This window comes from Ovis canadensis, chromosome 4, assembly GCF_042477335.2.
Source record: "Ovis canadensis isolate MfBH-ARS-UI-01 breed Bighorn chromosome 4, ARS-UI_OviCan_v2, whole genome shotgun sequence".
NCBI lineage: Eukaryota > Metazoa > Chordata > Mammalia > Artiodactyla > Bovidae > Ovis > Ovis canadensis.
In genome coordinates, this window is record NC_091248.1 from 84,554,600 (window position 1) to 84,576,613 (window position 22,014).

Consider the following 22,014-nt stretch of genomic DNA (forward strand, 5'->3'; position numbering starts at 1 on the left):
CTTTTCAGTAGGCATGTAATTCCTCTGCACATTTTTTCCAGAGATTTAGAGATGTTGCAGGTCCCACCAGACAGGCCAAGCAATCTTGAAAAGTCCAGTTAAGCAACCTCCCAACCAAGAAAAGTGCCTCAGGTGAGTGACACTATAGCCTTGGGGGGGAAAGAATTCATTTACAGGATCTAACAAGATCACGTGTCTCTTAGATGAATGGGGCTTCCCTGGGAGCTCAGCTGGTAAAGAATCCACCTGCCAGTGCAGGAGACCCCAGGTTGAATCCTGGGTTGGGAAGGTCCCCTGGAGAAGGGATAGGCTACCCACCTCAGTATTCTTAGGCTTCTCTGGTAGCTCAGCTGGTAAAGAATCCGCCTGCAATGTGGGAGACCTGGGTTCGATCCCTGGGTTGGGAAGATTCCCTGGAGAAGGAAATGGCAACCCATTCCAGTATTCTGGCCTGAAGAATTCCACGGACTGTATAGTCTATGGGGGTCTCAAAGAGTCGGACTGAGCAGCTGAACAACAGCAACATCTCCACTTACTCCTCCTGGTGACTCTTAAGAAGTCGACAGTGCCCAAAGTTTCTGCTTTGCTGCGAAGCTGAGCCCCTCTGCCTAGGAAACAGTCCCACATCCAGGGAGCACACCTGGGCATCAGGCTCACCTGTCAGCCCTGGCGGAGGAAGAGAACCCTCATAGACCGTCTTCCAGTTGTCAAATACTAGGCAACCCATTCCAGGCACTTCACACGTAGTACATACATGACTCAGGCAGAAACCATGTGCATCTTGTGCTCCAGATGGGGAAACCAGCTGAGGGAAAGGAAAAGATAGGGCTCTCAACCCATTCACCACCACCCAGGACCAAGGAGACCACAGCCCAGGCTGCTGCTTCACAGGGAGCCCTTAGTCCTGGCTAACCAAAGACTGCCACTTCAAATCACAACTCAGCCCTGTCACCGACATTACCGTATGCTTGTGAGTCAAAATCACATATGCTTTTATTTCCTGTTTGCTCTCTGTCTCCACAAGATAGCCTGTGACTCTTCTGCTCAAGAAGCCATTCTACATACTGAGAGGCCACAGCCCCCAAATGGCCAAGGCCGAAAGGGAGTCGGCTTCTGAAAGACAACAGGGCAGGACCAGCCATCAGCCCCTGGGAACCTGCCAAAGCCACACAGTTAGGGTTGCTGCTCCTCTCTCTGCAGGAACCCAGGAGAGCCACTGTAGACACCAGAGTGCTCTCTCTCCAGACACTGAGTCCTGGGATCTAGTACCAGGTACCAGGGCTTCCCCGGTGGCCCAGTGGTAAAGAATCTGTCTGCATTGCACAAGATGTGAATTCAATCCCTGTTCAGGAAGATCCCCTGGAGAAGGGAATGGCTACCCACTCTGCTGTTCTTGCCTGGGAAATCCCACGGACAGAGGAGCCTGGCAGGCTATAGTCCATGGGGCGGCAAGAGTTGCCCATGACTGAGCACCTAAACACCACCCCCAGTCCAGGTACTAGGTAATGGCCCCTGATCCAGATATACCTCCAGAGTGGCCCAGTGGTCAGAGTCAGGGGATGAGGCGTGATCATCATGGTTAGAGGTCAGGCTGCTCAGGGAAAGGAGACAGAGACGACGAGGGGGAGGGGGAAGAAGATTCTGAAGGCAGGGCTCAGAAACGAAGCCTCCCTCCCCTCTTAAGGAAACTTGACCAGCGCCCTAACTGCACCCACTGTCACCCTACCTACTGAAACCCTTAGGCTCTAGGTGGCTGCCTCAGCCCAGCTTCCAAGGCCACCATCTTCTGGCTTCACACTCATCAACACATTTTCTGCTCCCTCCTCACTACTGCGCCCACCACTGAGATGAGAGCCCCCTCCTCGTCTCCCCAGCAAGAGGCCTGGTGTCCCCAGATGCTCCCCCACCTCTCTCTGCCTGGCCCCGCCTTACTCTTCCCTCATTAGGACAAAACATCAGCTGCAAGCACTCCCACAGCCCTTGGAAAGGCCAGGAACTACTCCAAGCACTTTATACACATCTACTTCTTTCCTCAGCACGAGAGCCCCTTCAGGAGGCATTATTAGTATCCCCACTTTACAGATTAGGAAACCGAGGCACACAGAGATGACGTGACTGTCTCAAGGCCCCACAGGCAGCACCCAAGTCCCTGCTCCCAAGGAGGGAGCTGCAGTGCCTCTTACAACATAACTCCAACTGCCACCTCCTCCCCAGGTCTCCCCTGGCCTCCGCGGACACCTCGTGCAGAACACCTTGCAAATCTCCAGACCACTTTCCACACTGGCTGGAGTGAGGACTGGCTAGGTTCTTGTCTTCTCTCTCCTCTTAGACCAAAAAGCCCCTGACTAAGGCCTTGGGGTATTTCTACATCATCTTTGTATTAGTTTCCTGTTGCTGCTGAAACAAACTGCCATTGACTTAGTGGCTTGAAACCACACAAATTTATGACCTTAGTTTTGTAGGTCAGAAGTCCAACACAGATCTCTTCAGGTTAAAATCAAGGGCTCGGGCTGTGTTCCTCCTGGAAGCTCTAGGGGAGGATCTGTTTCCTGCCTTCTCCCGCTTCCCAAGGCTTGGCTCATGGCACCTTTCTCCATCTTCAAAGCCCACAACATATCATCTCTCTGACCCTTCTGCAGTCATATCTCCCTCTGAACACGGCTGGGAAAGGTTCTCTGCTTTTAAGGATGCACATGACTGTATCAAGCTCACTTGGATGACTCAGGATAATCTCATTGATCAAGGCCCTTAACTTAATTATACCTGCAAAGTCCCTTTTGGCATGCAAGGAAAAACGTTCACCGGCTCCAAGGGTTAGAATGTAGACCAATGTGGAGGCTGTTATTCTACCTACCACACTCCTTGTACATAAACCTTGAACACAATGGCCCCCACTGAACTTCAGGAGCTGCACCAGTCCCCAAAGGCTGGATTATATGGCCCTTCCATGGCCTCTGATTGAGGTGGACATTAGTTCTGTACCTCCCAAATCCACCAAGAACTCTTTGAAGGAGTACCCCCAAACAGAGAAAGTGATAATACATGGTAGACACCTAAAGATGTCTGATAATCTGGGGATCAAACACATTGCTAAGGAATTTACTGCATTCAGCTCATCAATCCCTACCTCAACCACTATTTTCTATTTTTTGCTCTGTATTTTACTTTTATTATTTTTTAAAGCTTAACACTTGTTTAAAAATGTAAATAATGCAAAAAGATTCTCCTTCTCTCTTCTGCCTCTTAGTCATTTTTTGGTATCCTTCCAGAGACGTTTTATGCATCTGCGAGTAGGATATATTCCTATTTATTTCCTACCCCCAACTCCCTTTTCTGTAAATGCTAACATCACTTACAGTCCTTCCCATGCCTCACTCTTAACACAGACTGCTCCACAGCTGTCCACAGAGCATCCTGGTTCTCTTTTTGGGTGCTATTCCACTGTGCACAGCCAGAGCACAATTCAGTTCACCACTCCCCACACTGACAGATACTCTTTTGCCATTAGAAACAGTGCTCAGCAAGTTTGTGTGAATTTGTCTGAAGGATAAATGTCGCTAAGTGGACTGAATCAAGCAAGGCAATGTGAATGATTAACTCTGGCAGGTTCTGGCAGATGCCCTCTGCAGGGGACTAATACAAATTCACAAAGTGCGTATGTATGAGTTCTGTTTTCCCACATCCTCCCTAACATGGATGGTTATCAAAATTTTTTACTTTTGCCAAACCCAGGTAGGTGAAGTGTAGTATGTTTCAATGCACTTCAATTGGTATTTTTTAAATTATGCGTGAGGTCAAGCATTCTTCATGTGTTTAGGAGTCATTACTTTACATGGACTTTTTGTTCATATCCTTTGACATTTTCCTACACCGTTCTGTTCTCTTCCTTATTAATTTGTAATTCTTTATGTATTAGGGAAATTAACCCTTAATGCATAACATGAAACATATATTTTTCCATTTTGTAATCTGCCTTTAGTTTTCCTTACAGGGGTTTTGCTATGCTGTTTTTAAGTAATGAATTGTATCAATTTTCTCCTTATGGCTTCTAAGTTTTACAGCACACTTAGAAAGCCCATTCCTACTGAAAAGTTATAAAAATATTCTCCTTTGGATTATTCTAGAGATCAGTCACCTATGAGCAGTGAAAAGTTCTTTTCTCTGGTCATGGATTTACATCCTGGCTATAATGTGCTTATCATATGCAAACAAATTTTACCTTTACAAAGTAACTTTTATTTTCTGATACTCTGGTGTTTATAAAGCACTGTCCCATGACAGCCAGTGAGACAGGCAGTGCAAGACTTATCTGTCTTATTTTATAGAGGATAGCTTCCTAAGCCAACACCCAGAGAGGTTAGTCTCCTATCCACATCCACACAGTATGGCCCAGACTCACACTGAGGACTCCGGAAGCTCTTCTCTCCTCTCCCCTCCACTGCCTCTCTGCACAAAAGGACATCTATCTCATTAAAATCTTAAAGGACATCACCAAAGGCATTTCTAAATAACTTCAAAAGAATGTGAATAACTTTTCTATTGAAAAGACAGTATTGGACTTCCCCAGTGGCGCAGTGGATAAGTATCTGCCTGCCAACTCAGGGGATACAGGTTCGACATACCAAGGAGCAACTAAGCTCGTGAGCCACAACTACGGAGCCTGTGCTCTAGAGCCCGGCAGCTGCAACTACCGAGCCCAGGTGCCGCAAGTACTGAAGCCCACACACCTGGAAGCCTGTGCACTGCAACGAAGAATAGCCCCCACTAACCGCAACTAGAGAAAGCCCACACAAAACAAAGAGGACCCAGCACAGCCAAAAAAGAAAATAAATTTTTTAACAAGGCCTTGAATGCCATGCCAAGGACTAAAGGGGAAAAAAAAAAAACAAAAACAACCCCACAGTATTATTTAAATGGGCCACACAGTGATCCATTCAACAGTGACTCATCCTCAAATGCCTGTGCCAATGTTCTCAACAACAGGCAGGATTCCGTGTTCCTACAGTGTGCCTATATAACCCTGCAACATTTACTGAAAATTAAGAGATGCAAATGTCCCCAGATCCCAAGGCTTCTGAGTGGATCATCAAGAGCAGCGCTTCTCATTTTGTGGTGAGTTATATTTAAGCTATGCAGGGCTCTTTTCAAATGACACATATCCCAGCCTTCTCATCACCCACCCCCAGAAGGGTATCCCCCCAGGAGCGTATCACTTGCCCCCTCAAGTATACTGATGGAAGAAAATGTTTGAAAACCACTGTCCAGAGCACAGAGTCTGTATCTGCACAATTCCTGTATACCGCACGGCCTTGGTTCTCCCACCAACCCGGACTCTTCCGCCATAGTGTCCAGTTGCCCTAATGAGGTCAGTTCTGAAGTTACCCCCTCCGGTCCTTTGTGCCTTTTGCTTCCTCTGACATCCCCCTCACCCTCTTCCCTCCCCAACCCACAAAGAGGGCCCCTTCCCACCCTGCAGGTATTGGTTTAAATGCCACCTTCTCGGGAGCCTTTCCTTACTGCCCACTAAAGCAAATTCCCCCCAGTAGCGCTCCATCCTTTTATTCCATCCTTTTATTTTCTCCTTTAAATGTGTCAGTCTGCATGATTTTTATCTATTAATTTACTTTCTTGTTTATTGTCTGTCCTCTCAAAAGTCCCACAAGGGCAGGGGCTTTGTTCATGTCATTCACACTTTATAACCCTAGAACAGAGCAACATCTCTGGCATATAATAAGTGCCCATAAAAAATGGGTCAGGTAAAAGTTGGCTTAAAGCTCAACATTCAGAAAAGTTGGCTTAAAGCAACCGGTCCCATCACTTCATGGGAAATAGATGGGGAAACAGTAGAAACAGTGTCAGACTTCATTTTGGGGGGCTCCAAAATCACTGCAGATGGTGACTGCAGCCATGAAATTAAAAGACGCTTTCTACTTGGAAGGTTATGACCAACCTAGATAGTATATTCAAAAGCAGAGACATTACTTTGCCGACTAAGGTCCGTCTAGTCAAGGCTATGGTTTTTCCTGTGGTCATGTATGGATGTGAGAGTTGGACTGTGAAGAAGGCTGAGCGCCGAAGAATTGATGCTTTTGAACTGCAGTGTTGAAAGAAGACTCTTGAGAGTCCCTTGGACTGCAAGGAGATCCAACCAGTCCATTCTGAAGGAGATCAACCCTGGGATTTCTTTGGAAGGAATGATGCTAAAGCTGAAGCTCCAGTACTTTGGCCACCTCATGTGAAGAGTTGACTCATTGGAAAAGACTCTGATGCTGGAAGGGATTGGGGGCAGGAGGAGAAGGGGACGACAGAGGATGAGATGGCTGGATGGCATCACGCACTCGATGGACGTGAGTCTGAGTGAACTCCAGGAGATGGTGACGGACAGGGAGGCCTGGTGTGCTGCGATTCATGGGGTCGCAAAGAGTCGGACATGACTGAGCGACTGAACTGAACTGAACTGAACACTTGATTGAATTAGTCCTAGCTAATTCTCTCCATTTCTGCATCACCATCAAGTTTTTAAGTAGCCCCAACCACATGGGCTGGGAGGATGGACATTGGACAACTTGCCCGGCCCCTCCTGTTGGCCATCTCTGCTCATGATTACTCAATCATTTTGGGAAAAGAGAAAGCAATTTAGCCAGCAACAGTCCAGGGTGGCATGTGTTGAAGACCACATGCCTTCCTCTATTGTTTTCTCTTTTTCCTTCTGGTCTAATTCCACTGGACTGTGGAGGATGAGACTGGAGAATGATGTTAAAGTCACACCATTCATCATCAAAAACAGCAACCAAACTAAAAATAACAGACTGTTAATGATGGGGCCAGACACTGTGTGAAGAATGCAACATGAATCATCTCATCTAACCCTCAAGAGAGCCCCTCGGGCAAGTCTCACTACCTCAGTTTTACAAATGAGGAAGAAGCGTGCAAGGTCATAGAGCTAGTAAGTGAAGGAACCAGGACCCAAACCCAGCTAGCCAGACCCAGGAAAGCCCTTGTCCTCCCCACACAGTATCCCCTACATCTAACACAGCATCCAAGTTACATGCTTAGAAATAAATGCTAAAAAGGGAAGTATGAGAGGAGAATACTAACCAATAAATAGAATTATTTAAGTCTCAGATGCTTCAGGGATGTGGAGATTGGAGGCAGAGTTCTGTCTGTACATGAACTGGGAAAGTTCACAGCCATACTTCCAGAAATGATTTTTTCGTTCTCAGAAAGGAGGTAATATTGAGACAAGTGTAGTGTCTTCCTCTGAAAGACCTCTTTTTAGGGTCATTAGCTATAAAGGAGGACCCCTAAGAATAACTAGAGGGCAACAACAATCCAATTCAATGAGCAATTACTGAGAACCCACTATGTTTAAGAGTTCTAGGTTTGGTCCTGACAAGGGCTGTTTTTAATGGTTAAGGCACACGCCCTGAGTTCTAAGATGTAAAGATGTCCAGATACAGACATGAAACAGTCTCCTTGTAATGCAAACTTCACTCTATGTGCCAAAAGAAATAGCACTGGTAACAGGGTTACAGGAAGGAGGAGGGTGCAAAGGGAGAAGCTTCATGAAGGAAAGGAGGACCTGACGAGGCCTTGATGCTTGCATCAAGCAGGGAAAACAGGACCAGCCTGGGGTGATTAAGGAGTAGCACCACTTGGGAATTCCCTGGTGGTCCAGTAGTTAGGACTCCATGCTTCCACTTCAGGGAGCGCAGGTCCAATCCCTGGTCGGTGAACTACAATCCTGCCAACTGTGATGTGTGGCCAAAAAAGAGGAAGCAACAGCATCACTTTCAGTAGACCTAAGTGTTCAGCCCCCCAGCAGTGGAGGGCCTGCATTGACAGAATATCATGAGGAGGTAAGCTGGGAAGAGCTCTAATGGGCATCCTAAGATGGGGAAGTCCTGAATGATGAGAGGAGGAACACTGACTTCTCTTAGAAGGCAGGGATGTAGTACTCAGAAGCCTGCCATGATGGTGATGATTCATCTGGGGATGGGGTGGAGGATGGATTGATAGGCCATGAGCTTCATCAGAGAGCTGCTGGAATGCACCAACCAATAGAAGAGATCAGGAGGGTGGGAGATGGCCAAGCACATTTCAAAATAACAAGAAGCAGAACCCTAAGGATTTGGTGGGGAGGGGTGAAATCATTTTGTGTGATACTACAATGGTGGACACATCATCTATTTGTCAAAACCTGGCATGTACAACACTAGGAATTAAGTGAACCTCAATGGAAAGTACAGACTTTGGGTGACAAATGTATCAATACAGGTTCATTGACTATAATGACATACATGCCACTCTGATGCCAAGGCTAACAGGAGAGGGGAGGCGGGTCATACATAGGATCTCTCTGTATGTTCCATCAGTTTTGCTGTGAACCTAAAACTGCTCTTAAAAATCAAACCTATTAGGGCTTCCCTGGCAGTTCAGTAGTTAGGACTCCATGCTTCCACTGTAGGGGGTCCCAGTTCAATCCCCAGTCAGGGAAATAACACTCCACAAGCTGCACAGCAGCCCCCCCCCAAAAAAAACACATCAGGTTTATTTAAAAAGATGTATGGGGACTTCCCTGGTGGTCCAGTGGCTAAGACTCTGCGCTCCCAAAGCAGGGGACTCAGATTCCATCCATAGTCAGGAAACTAGATTCCATACACCAAACTAAAGATTCTGCATGCTGCAACGAAGACACGGCACAGTGAAATATTTTCTTTAAAAAAGATGTATATAACAAGAATAACTTGGAGACAGCATGATGGAAGAAGGGCGTCAAGAGTGACTCACCAGCCAGGGACTGGAAGAAGACTGGCGTCACAGGCAGAATGGGGAAGCTGGAAAGGAGGTCTGTTTTTAGAGGTGAGAGAGAACAAAGATGAGTTCAGCTGGGAACAAGCCAGGATGATGGTGGACATCCACACAGAACAGCCTTCAGGCACCTGAAGAACAGTTTGGGGCTCAGATAAAAAAAGGGTAGAGGCATGCAAACTGGAAGCAAAAGCAAACACTACCTGTTCCTCTTTTAAAGTGATAAATTGTCTTTCAAAAAGGAAAACCATTGCAACACACGGGAAACAGTCTTCCCACTTTGTTGCAAAAAACTCTTGCTGGGGAGGCAAGTTTATTTACAAAGGAAGACAGCAGCACCAGGGGTTGTGATATACTAGTCACTTTCAACTCTGCCCAAAGTGACACCAGTCCAGATAGGAAGAACTGGCAAGTTATCTGGGGCACAGCAAGAGGGGCATTTCACCTTTAAGTAAACTGTCCCCTAACAAGGTTTTCCAGGTGGCACCAGTGGTAAAGAACCCACCTGCCAATGCAGGGAGACCTAGGAGACCTGGGTTTGATCCCTGGGTCAGGAAGACCCCCTGAAAAAGCAAATGGCAGTCCATATCATCACTCAGAGTATCAGACATGACTGAAGAAACTTAGCACGCATGACCCCCTAACAAGAGTAGGAAGGACAACGTGAATGCCCAATAGCCTGACTCCCAACCCTGATTCTGCCCCTCGCCTGGGGAGATTGTTTCACATCTCTGTGCCTCAGTTTCATCATCTGCAAATTGGGGATAATGGCCTGTTTCATGGATCAGCTGTAAAGATCACATGAGCACATGTGGAGCTCAGCTACTGCATCAGCTACTGTCACTGAGCATTACTTTCTAGAGTTTTCCAAGACTCCTGAGGAAGAAAATGCTGAGGTCTCTTCCTGATTATCACAGAGCAACTGTGCCTTTCTAAAAATATCCCCTTCAAGTATCGGATTTGTCAGATGGGACAGGAATATTTACAGAAGCAAAATATTTTAAGTCTATATGCTCTGAAACAGCCTGCACAAGAAGTGCACACCTTGGCCTTTCCCTGTGGCACAAACTTACCCACAGTTGCTTGGCATTGGGCTTGACCCAAGAAGAAAGAGATAACACATAAAGTTATTATGTGTTAATAACTGTTAATAGTGGGTAAAATGCCAAACATAATATTCCTTAAACTAGCTGCCCAAAGCACTGACTGCAATCCAAAGCATCTGACTCATATCTGTCCACAGACCCAGTCTGGCAAAGGTCTCACCTCAAACAGAGGTCACGTTTTTTTCAAGGTTTCCCAACCATCAGGGAAAAGTGCAAGCTACAAAAAGCCGGTATCAGGTCTGCACTCCTCCATAAAAGGTGAAACTGATCTCCCAGTGTAGGAATTTTGAGGTGCATCTGGGCAGAAGCAGTCCCAATTCTCAGGGTCTGATCACCCAGAGAGAGCTGACAGAAAGGCTCCACATCCCCTGCTTTGAGACACTAGAATCTAGAATCTAGGGCTGTGGGAACACCTGCCTCCTCCTCAGCGGTCCCAAATGCCACTCTACAGTAAACAGGGCTGATGTACTAGTGAGGCAGGGGAGGATAATGATCAGTAATAGAAACCTCCTTCCTGTGCGTTATATTCATAGTTTCTAAGGAGCAGCGGTTCCCTGCCTACAATGCCCCTTATTCTGTTCTGCACTTTGAACTGTTAGGGTTCCTAAGTCTGAGACAAACTGGAGAGCATCCATAGTCATAAAGATAAAGACCCTGTGGCTCATGGGTAAGGGAGGAGGGTGAGGGGCAGGGCTGAGAGACCCAGAGAGGGACCCAGGAGATGGTGGAAGATCAGGAGGCCCACAAGGTGACTGCTCAACTCACCTAGTAAACTCTTCTGAACCAGCAGAGCACGTGGCGGGGTAGATTTCTCAATCAGTGAAAGATTTCGCCATCAAGATGGAGAAATGGGCTTGGACTTCTCTGGTGGTCCAGAGGATAAGACTCTGAGCTCCCAAAGCAGGGGCCCTGGGTTCGAAGCCCACATGCCACAACCAAGTCCACATGCCCCAATGAACAACTAACGATTCCCATGTGCCACAGTGAGAAGATCCAATGTGCTGCAATGAAAATGCAGTGCAAACCAATTTTTTTTTTAATCTGACATATGTGTATATATATTTTAATATCTATAAATTTGGTTTTGACATTCAATCTTTATTCTAAGCGGCATTTACTTTTGTGAATGGTGTGAGGCTTGGATCTCATTTTTTCCTAACTGGACCGATAACAGTCCCAATAAACTTTACTACAGTAAATTTAATCACATGATGAATTTCTATCTTGACAAGGGAACTAATTCTGGACTTGCTATTCCTGGTCTGAAGTAACGTATTTTGATGTCCAGTTGAACAATACATTTCAAAATATATTGCCTATTAGTATAATGTATTGATATTTTCCCAGGAAAATTTTTATCAATTTGTAAAAATTAAGTGACTTTAAAGTGCTGGCCTAAACTAACAGCAGGTTCATGACCTATTAGTCTTAGTCAGTCACTGGAGCATCAAGCTTTGGCCTGACTTCCCAGTGATTCACACCCTACATGGAAATCTCAGACTTCGTGGAATTTCACTTGAATTTACAAATCCCTCAGCAATAACTTTCCAACACTACAATTCGACCAACAGGCCTGAACAGCATCTTTGTGCCTTAACCAATACATGTTCTGACTCCTTCCTTGCTTTCTCTCAAAACAAGTTTTATCCTCCTGGCTCTCATCACACAGTGCTATAGATTCCCATCTTAAATCAGTGCAGAGTGGTTCCGCTAACAAGACAACATGCCAAAAGATGATGTATTTTAAGAGTGCTTCCAGGAAACTTTGTTGGCCTCTCCCACACTGGGGAAGAGGGTGGGAAAGCTGGGAGTCTTTTGGCTTTTTGTAATTCATTCACCTGGCACCACTCATTCCAAAGGGAAATACTGGGGTGTGATGGAAAGAATATGAGACTGGAAGTTAGGAAACCTGAGTTTTATAGTCCCCTTTCTACTTCTAAGTAGCTGCATAGCTCAGATTAAGCTATTTCTAAAATTAGATTATAGGAATAGAATAGTCATTACCAAATTTTCTTTCTACCATGAATGACCCTTTAAGAATCTAAAGGAAGGGCCTCCCTGGTGGCCCAGTGGTTAAGACTCTGCACTTCCCTGTAGGGGGCACAGGTTAGATCCCTGGTCAGGGAACTAGGATCCCGAATCCCATGCAGACAAAAAGAATAAATAAATGAAAAAGTATTTTTAAAAAAGAGAATCTAAAGTAAGCTGTGGATTCTCACCTCTAGAATAATATACTCTTGTACAAGAGCATGGAATCATATGTTTTCAGGGAGTTCACAGACTCCCTAAAGCCTATCTCTGCATTCCCAGGGTCAAGATCACTGAGACCTACCACAAACTTCTAAAAAATAACACAGAATACAACAGAAATGTATGTAGAATCACAAAACCTTAAGCAAAGTTGAATCATTTCCAGAACTAAAAGCATCTTCTTCTCCTCAGAGACTGAGAGGAGGAAGTGGTTTCTTAGGGTAAAATAAATGAAAATGCCAATTTAGGGCTGCCCTTGATTGAGGTCTGGCTAAGCCCTTTACCTACATTCAGAGAGGAGTGCCTGAGGGAGAGTACCCATTCCAGAGCCAGGCTGCCTCGTTCAAATCTCGGCTCCATCATTTATTAATTGACTTAGGCTTTGTGCCTGTTTCTTCTTCTGTTATTGAAAAGGGGATAAGGGAAGGAAAAAAAAAAAACCTAGGGCAGAATAAAAACAATACATATCTCAAGGACTGTTAATATACATATGGTACTTGAAATCAAGCCTGGCAGACGCTAAGCCCTAAATAACAATTCCACGTTATAGAAATCTGGGACACCCAGAAAGCTGGGTGGTTAAGATCTTGAGCTGAAGAGTCTAGGGAAGCCATAGATATCTTGATAACTCATTTTCCCTCAGATGTAAACAGAATCTGCTTCAGAGGTTTGTTATAAGGATTAATGAGCCTGCCATGTTAAAAACTCTTCACAATGCCTAGTACATAATCAGTGCTCAGTAAATGTCAGCTATTGTTATGAACAATTCTGGGAGACAAGGATTATCAGTACTTTTTTTTAGTTCTCAAGAAAGGATAAATCATCAAGTTAAGTGTTCTGCTGACAGTACCTCAGTTAGTAAATGATTATCCCCAGATTTCAACTCCAATGAATCTGAAACCAGAAGTTGTAACCACTATCACACACAACCCCTTAATTTGAACAGGGCTTAGAGAACAGAAAAGCTGATTCATACCTACTAATTTTATGAGAGAGAGAGAGGGAAAAAAAGACTGTTGGTGATAAGAGTCTTTTATCCAAAATGCAGGGTATTTATTCTCCAGGGAGGTCAGTCATGACTGGCCAAAAGCCCTCATTTGCTTCTCTTAGAAATGCAAGACTGGAAAGGCTGGACCCTGGTCTCATTGATTTCAAACCCCTGGCAAGTAGTTGTTAAACCACAGCCCTCACATCAAAAGAGGAAAAAGAAGCCATTTCCCATAATAGCTGAACAAACAAACTGAGTTCCCTAAAATGCAAGTAGAGACCCTAAGGCTGAGAAAAGTATTAAGAATGCTCCAAAATCACATAGAAATGCCACAGTAGAACACAACATTAGTCTTTAAACAACAAACTTTTATGCGGGAAGGAATGAAGGTGTTTATGCCTGTTTCCAACACCAAGCTCCAGGGGGCCTTCCCTGGAGGAAGTAAAATAAGAGGAAGTTCCTACCACAGCCCTCTGTTGCAGGAGGAAAAGCATAGGTTCAGTCAGTCAAGAGACCCTGGTGAAGGGCGGTGTCACCTGAGAGCCACACCCCACTCCTCCAACACCAGTTTCCTCCCTAGTGAAATAGTCACCTCAGAAATGAGAATGAAATAGACCAGCAGGAGAAACAGGGTGGTCCACTGAAATACAGGTCAGTGCTAATCACCTTTCTTCACATCTTCTATATATTTTCTTCTGGGTGTATGGTATTTTTTGTCTTCTTTCAAAACAGTCCCATTAGTCAATCTTAAATCTACCATGCCTTTAAAAAGCGGGGTGGCGTGGGGGTGCGGTGCGTAGGACTAGGCATCATTGATCATTGGAAGAGATGGTAGAAACAGCAGAAGCATCTCATTCAACTGCATCCTTGGAGCTTGGTCCATCGGATGGAGTAGCCAGTTCCCCTCTTTGGCTGCACTCATCCCTGCCGCCCAGCCCCCTCCCAGGGGCTAAGAGGGACTTTATGCATTCCCAGCCTACCCCCACCCCCACGCCCCTAGAGGTGTGGAGAAGGCTAAGGACGGAGGGGGTCAGAAGCCCACCACAATCTAGGCCTGTTTCTGCTCTCACTGGCTGGATGACTCTGCTCCCTAGGGCCTTAGTTTCCCAGCCTTAAAATGAGAGGTTTGAAGGAGATCACATGAAAGCCTCCTGCCTGCTCTAAATTTCTAAACCTATTATTCTGATACATAAACGTGTTCTGCAGAAATAGAAGCCCTTACTGGCAAGCAGGGCTTGTGGTTCTACGTCCCCCTTCCATTCCCCTCAATCCCCCGCGGTCCATCTTACCGAAGTATGATACATCAGAACTGAAAAACAGGCTGTTGCTTTCCCGTGGCACCAGACCTGGTAATCAGTAAAATCAGTGGATTTTCTCTCGGGTCTTTTCCCTCAATCCCACAATCCCAAGAAAACCCCCTGCCTACTCCTCCCAATTTCTAAACTCAAAACTATCCTTTCGTGAATTAAAAATACCCACCCCAACCCGGCCTGGTGTAAGGTGTCTCAGCACATTTCCCGAGCCCCGCCCCCCCCTCCGCCGGCGTCCGGGATTCCACCTCTGCCCCACCTTCTCCCCGGGGTGTCTTTTTAGCAGGATCGATCCGATCCGTGCCCTCCCCTGGCAAACCAGCCGACCGATTCCTCTTCCCCGGCAGGAAAAGAGGCAACGCCCGGCTCCAACCCCAGGAGACCCAAGCATCTTCCTAGCCCGCAGAGAGAGGCACCTGGGCGCAGAGGAAAGGGCCTTAAGCCTCCGCGAAGGAAAGGAAAGGGCGGCTGGCTAGTCCCTGGTCGCGGTTCCCACCCGGCGGCGCGAGGGAGGCCTTCCCGGCCGATCGCCTGTCACTTACGGGCGGCACCTCCAGGCAGAGCCGGGCAGAGCAGGGCCAGCGGGCCAGCGGGTGGCGGAGTTTGCTGACTCAAAGGCGCGGCGGCGGCGGCGAGCGCCGAGGAGCGCACACGAGCGCAGCCCCGCGCTCCCCGTGCACGTAGCGGCCCCGCGCCCGCGCTCCGCGCCCGCTATCTTGGCCGCCGCACCGCCCAACCCAGGTACGGCCCCGCGGAGGCCTGCCCCGCCCCTGCCGCGGACCTGGAAGCTGCGCTCGGCCCCCGAGGCTGGGGAGAGCTGTGCGGCTACTGGGGGGCGCCACTTAAAAGCCACCAGGAGCTTGCTAACCCCGTTCCGCCCCCTTAGTTGCTTACGGAGAGGATGGTTGAATGGGAAGAGTGATAGATAGATAATGGTACAATGTCAATGGTAGAACCTAGGTGGTGGGCATATGAGTGTTTACTGAAAAATTCTTTCAACTTTTCTGTATGTTTGAATTTTTTCACAAGACATCCTGGGGGGAAAGAAATGAGGTCTGTCAAGGTGGCTGAATCAGTAAACCGTTTTCCAAGTGGCATCTTGGGTTGCATCTGACCCACTTGTTCGCGTGGAAAGCCGCAATAATCACTTAAACCGCTAATGGGTGACTACATGACAGAATAATAAAGGCAGTGTTTTTAAAAATCCACTGAGTAAACGTTAAAGATTTTACTGGTTTTATTCAATGATTCATGATTCAGTTCAGTTCAGTTCAGTCGCTCAGTCGTGTCCGACTCTTTGCGACCCCATGTATCGCAGCACGCCAGGCCTCCCTGTCCATCACCAACTCCCGGAGTTCACTCAGACTCACGTCCATCGAGTCAGTGACGCCATCCAGCCATCTCATCCTCTGTCGCCCCCAATTCCTCCCAGCATCAGAGTCTTTTCCAATGAGTCAACTCTTCGCATGAGGTGGCCAACGTACTGGAGCTTCAGCTTTAGCATCATTCCTTCCAAAGAAATAGCCAGCATCCAGTTCAGCAGATAGGAAGAAGTGCTAAGGAGTTGTACAAAATAAAAGGCTCTTACAGACTTAAGGCCGGGAGACAAGGAAGTTATCCTAGCAAAAATCGGATTGGTCATGGCAAGATCACTTTTTTCTAGAAGACAGAGGTCTATCAGGGAGACAGTCACACTGCTGACCAGGTTGATATTAAGTTCCCATTTTGTGATGTCTCAGCAGATGGCCATAGTGGTAAAGACCCAACTGCCAATCCAGAAGACATAACAGAGCAGGTTAGATCCCTGGGTTGGAAAGGTCCCCTGGAGGAGGGCATGGCAACCCACTCCAGTATTCTTGCCTGGAGAATCCCATGAGCAGAGGAGCCTGGCGGGCTACAGTCCATGGGGTCCCAAAGAGTCAGATGTGACTGAAGCAACTTAGTACACAGTGCCAGTGCTCACCATAAGTGACTCCTTTCTGGGCCTATTCTCTCTCTTTTAATAGGAGTCTAACATTTCATAATTTAAACATGAATTTTCTCACTAGACACAGCCAGCCCCATTGATCATTCTAGGTCATTCCAGGCTTACCTGAAAATATCCAAGTCTATATTCCACACTCAAATTGGCTTAAGAAAACTTCTAAATCTACAATGTTGTGTCCTTAACATCTGGGATCCTAATAATTCATTGCTAAATCTTGGATCACTTGCATTTAATTTCCTAAAATCGCAACCCAGCTATAACACACAAGTAAATGTAAATATGATCACTTCTGAGAATCAAGTTAAATTATCTTTTTCAAATTCTTTTCCCTATGCTGCACAAAGCATTGACTAGAAAACAACATGCAGTATGTGTCTAAGATCCTAAGAGATTCTGCAAAATTAAAATCTTTCTAAGTATATTATCAATAAGAGCATGATTTTATAATGTGGGCAGAGCATTAAAAAATAAAATAAAAAACCTTTGGAGAGTCTATAGGAGTCATTTAAATATCTGCCTTCCACAGAAAGGAAGAATATGAAAAAAATTCAGAATAGAATAAAGTAATAATGGATTTTAATCCGCTCTATCAGGGTAGCTACTAGGTGGTGTTTCTAGTTTAAGAATTGTAATGTACAACCTGAATCCAGGGGACTGAGCTAAGTGACCACCACATTTTTAGATTGTGACTTTTTATTATACTATCAGGGAGAAGACTGGACTCTCTGGTTCTTAAGAAATCCTAGGAAGCTAATAAAATCACCATAAAATTGCTATTAAGAAGAAATCCTCTTGCCAGTTCCAATCCTACCTCAACTCTGGCTTCTAGGGTCAAGTTAACTGATTCAAACCCCAACTTTATCACCTCTCACTATGTGATACTGGGATAATGAAACTCTCTGGGCCTCGTTTTACCATCTGAAAAAAAAAGAGATGATAATAATAGCACCAGCCTCATAGGGTTGTTGTGGGGGTTAAGTGAAACATTTCAAGTAAAGCTCCTGAACTATGCTAGAACATAGTAAGTGCTCAATAAATTTTTATTATTATAACTGTTATTACAACATTGTTCTCTTCTCTAATTTCTTTCATCTCCAAATGCCCTTAGTTAGACATATTAAGGAAAGCCAACTGTATCCCCTACCTCTAACTCAAGAATCAATAAGAAGACAGAGTCCATCTGTCTCCTGGGGAAATTGCAAAATGTACAGACAGTAAAAATAGAATTTGCCTGGACTTGATCTTCAGCAGTTATAATTAACTGATACAATACAGTTATTCTATACTATCCAAAATTTACATGAATTGTCCTGCCTTCTTGAGAAACACTGTCATGGTACATATTCATTCTGTAAAAAAAAATGGTCTTATCATTCATCAAACAACTAATAATGAGATGTGAGCAAAAAAATTTAAACAAATAATTTGGATTTTGATTTCTCATTTTACATCATCTTTTTGCAATAATATGAAGACATACTGATTAATGTGAATAAAAAGAATTTCTCTTGACTATCACTGATGGAAAATTAATCAGTCAATCTAAGAAAGAAATGGAAAATTTCATTAGTGCCAAATTGAGGATTATAACCTGGGAACAGCCTCTCAGAAAACTCAGAGAACTGTTCCACCCATTAGAGGTCAAAGCATAGTTACATAGGTTTTTGAGATAGAGGACTGTACCTTAAATGACCTATTAATAGTTTGCACAATCTGGATCTGCAAGTACCAAGTATTGGGTCATCATGGTGCCTTACAAGATTAAGAAGGAATGTTATCTTTAAGGAGTTGTCTTCTTGGTGCTAGGAGAATGTTGTTCTTTATGACTGAGTAGGCATTTTTGCTGCTGTGGAGGTCTGGTCAATGTATAACGCAGATACACAACACACAGTAGAGTGGGAAAAGAAGGCCAAAGGCCAGAGAAAATTTTTCATGTTTAAATTTTCCTTTACTTGCCTTAGAATATGAGCTTTATTTCCTCATGATCAATCTAATGTGTTTTTTCAAAATACCTCTCTTATGCATCCATCCCCCCGAAAAAAGCTAGAAAAAAGTTTTGAGACTGCTTACTTACTTGTAAGGTAAAGAGGTTTAGACTTCTCCATCTACTCACTCCTCCATCTTCCTTATGTGTTTATTGACTACTGTTCTGCCAGTTAACACCCCAAACCTATTAACTTTGGCATAACCTTTGACCAACTCCGTCCCCTGATTCACTCAGATCCAAGTCCTGTATATTTCTTCTCAGTTAGATCTTGGTGTTACCTTCTGCTTTCCATTCTCATGTCTAAACTCTCAGTTCAAAATCCTACAATAGCCTCTTTATGAAACTAAGCAGGACCATGTGGGACTCTTTCCTGTAGCCCCTGTTTTTCTTGTTTACAGGGAATAGACTCCAGCCTCCAAGACCTTCCCTGAGTTCCAAAGGGTAGATTGGAACAGTTGCTAATCAGGGAAGAGAGAATATGCAGAGACACAGAAAGAGATGACTTGCCAGATTGAAGGGAGGGCAGGCCCTGCAAACACCATGATCCTTATTTGCAACTCATCCCTTGAACCATTGCTATAAAACTCCTCACCAAATCCTCCCAGTTTGGAACACCCGGGTTTTTGAGGCACAAACCCTTTGTGTTCCCATTTGCCTGGCAAGTCAATAAAGCTATTCTTTTCTACTTAACCCAAAGCTCTGTCTGAGATTCGATTTGGCACTGATGCAGAGGCTGAGATTTTGGCATCATTTACAATGGTCTGATTAAGTAGTTTTCAAATATTTTTAGCAACAGGATATTGTCTTCACAAGAACCTCATTTATAAACTAGTGAAACCAGTATTTCACTACTATACATTTATTAGAAGATTTCAATTTTGTAACATTAGTTTATCATAAAGAAATTAATGTACTCCCAAAAGTTGCTTTGCTGACTCAGTTCAGTTAAGTCACTCAGTTGTGTCTGACTCCTCGTGACCCCATGAATCGCAGCACGCCAGGCCTCCCTGTCCATCACCAACTCCCGGAGTTCTCTCAAACTCACGTCCATCGAGTCGGTGATGCCATCCAGCCATCTCATCCTCTGTCGTCCCCTTCTCCTCCTGCCCCCAATCCCTCCCAGCATCAGAGTCTTTTACAATGAGTCAACTCTTCACATGAGGTGGCCAAAGTACTGGAGTTTCAACTTTAGCCTCATTCCTTCCAAAGAAATCCCAGGGTTGATCTCCTTTAGAATGGACTGGTTGGATCTCCTTGCAGTCCAAGGGACTCTCAAGAGTCCTCTCCAACACTACAGTTCAAAAGCATCAATTCTTCAGCGCTCAGCTTTCTTCACAGTCCAACTCTCACATCCATACATGACTACTGGAAAAACCATAGCCTTGACTAGACAGACCTTGACTAGACAGACAGGCAAAGTAATGTCTCTGCTTTTGAATATGCTATCTAGGTTGGTCATAACTTTCTTTCCAAGGAGTAAGCGTCTTTTAATTTCATGGCTGCAATCACCATCTGCAGTGATTTTGGAGCCCCCCGCCAAAAAGTCTGATAGTTTCCACTGTTTCCACATCTATTTGCCATGAAGTGATGGGACCAGATGCCATGATCTTCGTTTTCTGAATGTTGAGCTTTAAGCCAACTTTTTCACTCTCCTCTTTCACTTTCATCAAGAGGCTTTTTAGTTCCTCTTCACTTTCTGCCATAAGGGTGGTGTCATCTGCATACCTGAGGTTATTGATATTTCTCCCTGCAATCTTGATTCCAGCTTGTGCTTCTTCCAGCCCAGCATTTCTCATGATGCACTCTGCATATAAGTTAAATAAGCAGGGTGACAATATATAGCCTTGACATACTCCTTTTCCTATTTGGGACCAGTCTGTTGTTCCATGTCCAGTTCTAACTGTTGCTTCCTGACCTACATACAGGTTTCTCAAGAGGCAGGTCAGGTGGTCTGGTATTCCCATCTCTTTCACAATTTTCCACAGTTTATTGTGATCCAAAATCAAAAGTTTGTGAATGACTCTTGGAGTCTCCTATCAGGGTCAACATCCAACTTATTTCTCTATTCAGTTGCTCAATTCTGAGAAAATTCTACTCTATGCTGAGAAGTATTTGTAAATAATAAGAGCTTGTAGAGGAGTTTTGAGAGTCCCTTGGACTGCCAGGAGATCAAACCAGTCAATCCTGAAGGAAATCAATCCTGAATATTCATTGGAAAGACTGATGCTGCAGCTGAGGCTCCAATACTTTGGCCACTTGATGCAAAGAGCTGACTCATTGGAAAAGACCCCGATGCCGCGAAAGATTGAAGGCAGGAGGAGAAGAGGACAGCAGAGGACAAAATAGTTGGATGGCATCACCGACTCAATGGGCATGAATTTGAGCAAGCTCCGGGAGATGGTGATGGACAGGGAAGCCTGGTGTGCTGCAGTTCATGGGGTCGCAAAGAGTCAAGATACCTGAGCGACTGAACAATGAGTGGTTGCCCTACGGTTATAGTTTATACCAGAATGACTGGTCCTACTACTCATTTATCACTTGCAAGTGAGCTGTCTCACCACCAGACTTCCTCTTCTGGGAAATGCACAGTCTTGGGGGAACTGTCAATCAAGAGTGGTAGGGGAGGCAGGTTCTGAGACCCAAGTGAGCCAATCAGACTCTTCTGGAAATTTGAATTATGAGGGAAATAGCATCAGATCAGGAAATTAATTCAAGCTCCCAATGCTGGGAGCCTGGGTTCAATCCCTAGTTGGGGAACTAGATACCACATGCCATAACTGAGAATTTACATGCCATAACTGAGAATTTGCATGCCACAATTAAAGATCCCACAGCTAAGACCCAACACAGCCAAATAAATAAATAAAAGCATTGATTTTAGTGCCAGATTTTACTTCATTATTACAAACTAAAAATAACAAATTTTTTGGTTAAAACTGACCAAGAACAAAGTGTAGCATTACTGAGCATATCCTGAACAGAAATCCAGGTCCAAGTCATGTAACTTCTAGGCCTTTGATACAAATTGCAGTATAGTATAATTACCACCAACCTCAACCAAAGAGCCAGTGGAGAAGCCCATCTTCTTGGATGGAGCAGTTAGAGGTTCCTGTTCTGCGTTTATGGTAGCCTTTATTTCACATCTATGGCACTCCTTCTGGATCATGGGTGCGTTACAGCCAATAGCCATGCTGAGATAGTAGAGTGCACTGGTTAGGGCTCCAGAGTCAAAGGTTCAGTTCTAATTCCAAAACTTTTACTTGGTAGCCAATTGACCTCAGGCGTATCATTTCATCTCTCCCAACCTTAATTTTCCTAACTGTGAAATAGGATCCACCCTACAAGGTTAGAGGAGGTAAAGTATATAAATAACAGCCCAGTTTTGCAACAGAATTTTTTAAAAACTTCATAAATATTATTTAGTGTGCAGTCAAATTCATATTTTATACCAAGACCAAAAAAAAGTTAAACATAAAAAATTATCTCTGCCCTTTGGCTTCATCTCTCTCCCCTTTGGTGCACTGTGTGTCTGCATTATGCATAGACCAATCTGCCCCATTTTTGGACGTTCTCCT

General features: G+C 44.9%; 1 protein-coding gene and 1 long non-coding RNA gene across 8 annotated transcripts in view; one reads left to right on the plus strand and one right to left on the minus strand.

The window, feature by feature from the left end:
• The window catches only part of SNX10 (sorting nexin 10), a 66,572-nt gene extending 51,277 nt beyond the window's left edge, over nt 1–15,295 (minus strand). Inside the window, exons 1-2 of one of the 6 annotated variants that reach the window (XM_069588155.1) lie at nt 14,882–15,268; nt 14,445–14,501 (exon numbers count right to left, since the gene is read on the minus strand). The gene's annotated coding sequence lies outside the window, so the exon portion shown is untranslated. Of the gene's footprint in view, nt 1–657; nt 806–8,790; nt 9,006–14,444; nt 14,502–14,881 lie in introns of those variants that run through there. The other 5 variants (XM_069588153.1, XM_069588151.1, XM_069588154.1 and 2 more) reach the window with 5 other exon arrangements.
• LOC138439400 (uncharacterized) overlaps nt 13,651–22,014 on the plus strand; it is a 37,848-nt gene continuing 29,484 nt past the window's right edge. The window contains exon 1 of one of the 2 annotated variants that reach the window (XR_011256718.1): nt 13,651–13,806. This is a non-coding gene — a long non-coding RNA (uncharacterized lncRNA). The remainder of the gene's footprint in view (nt 13,807–22,014) is intronic. The other variant, XR_011256719.1, reaches the window with a different exon arrangement.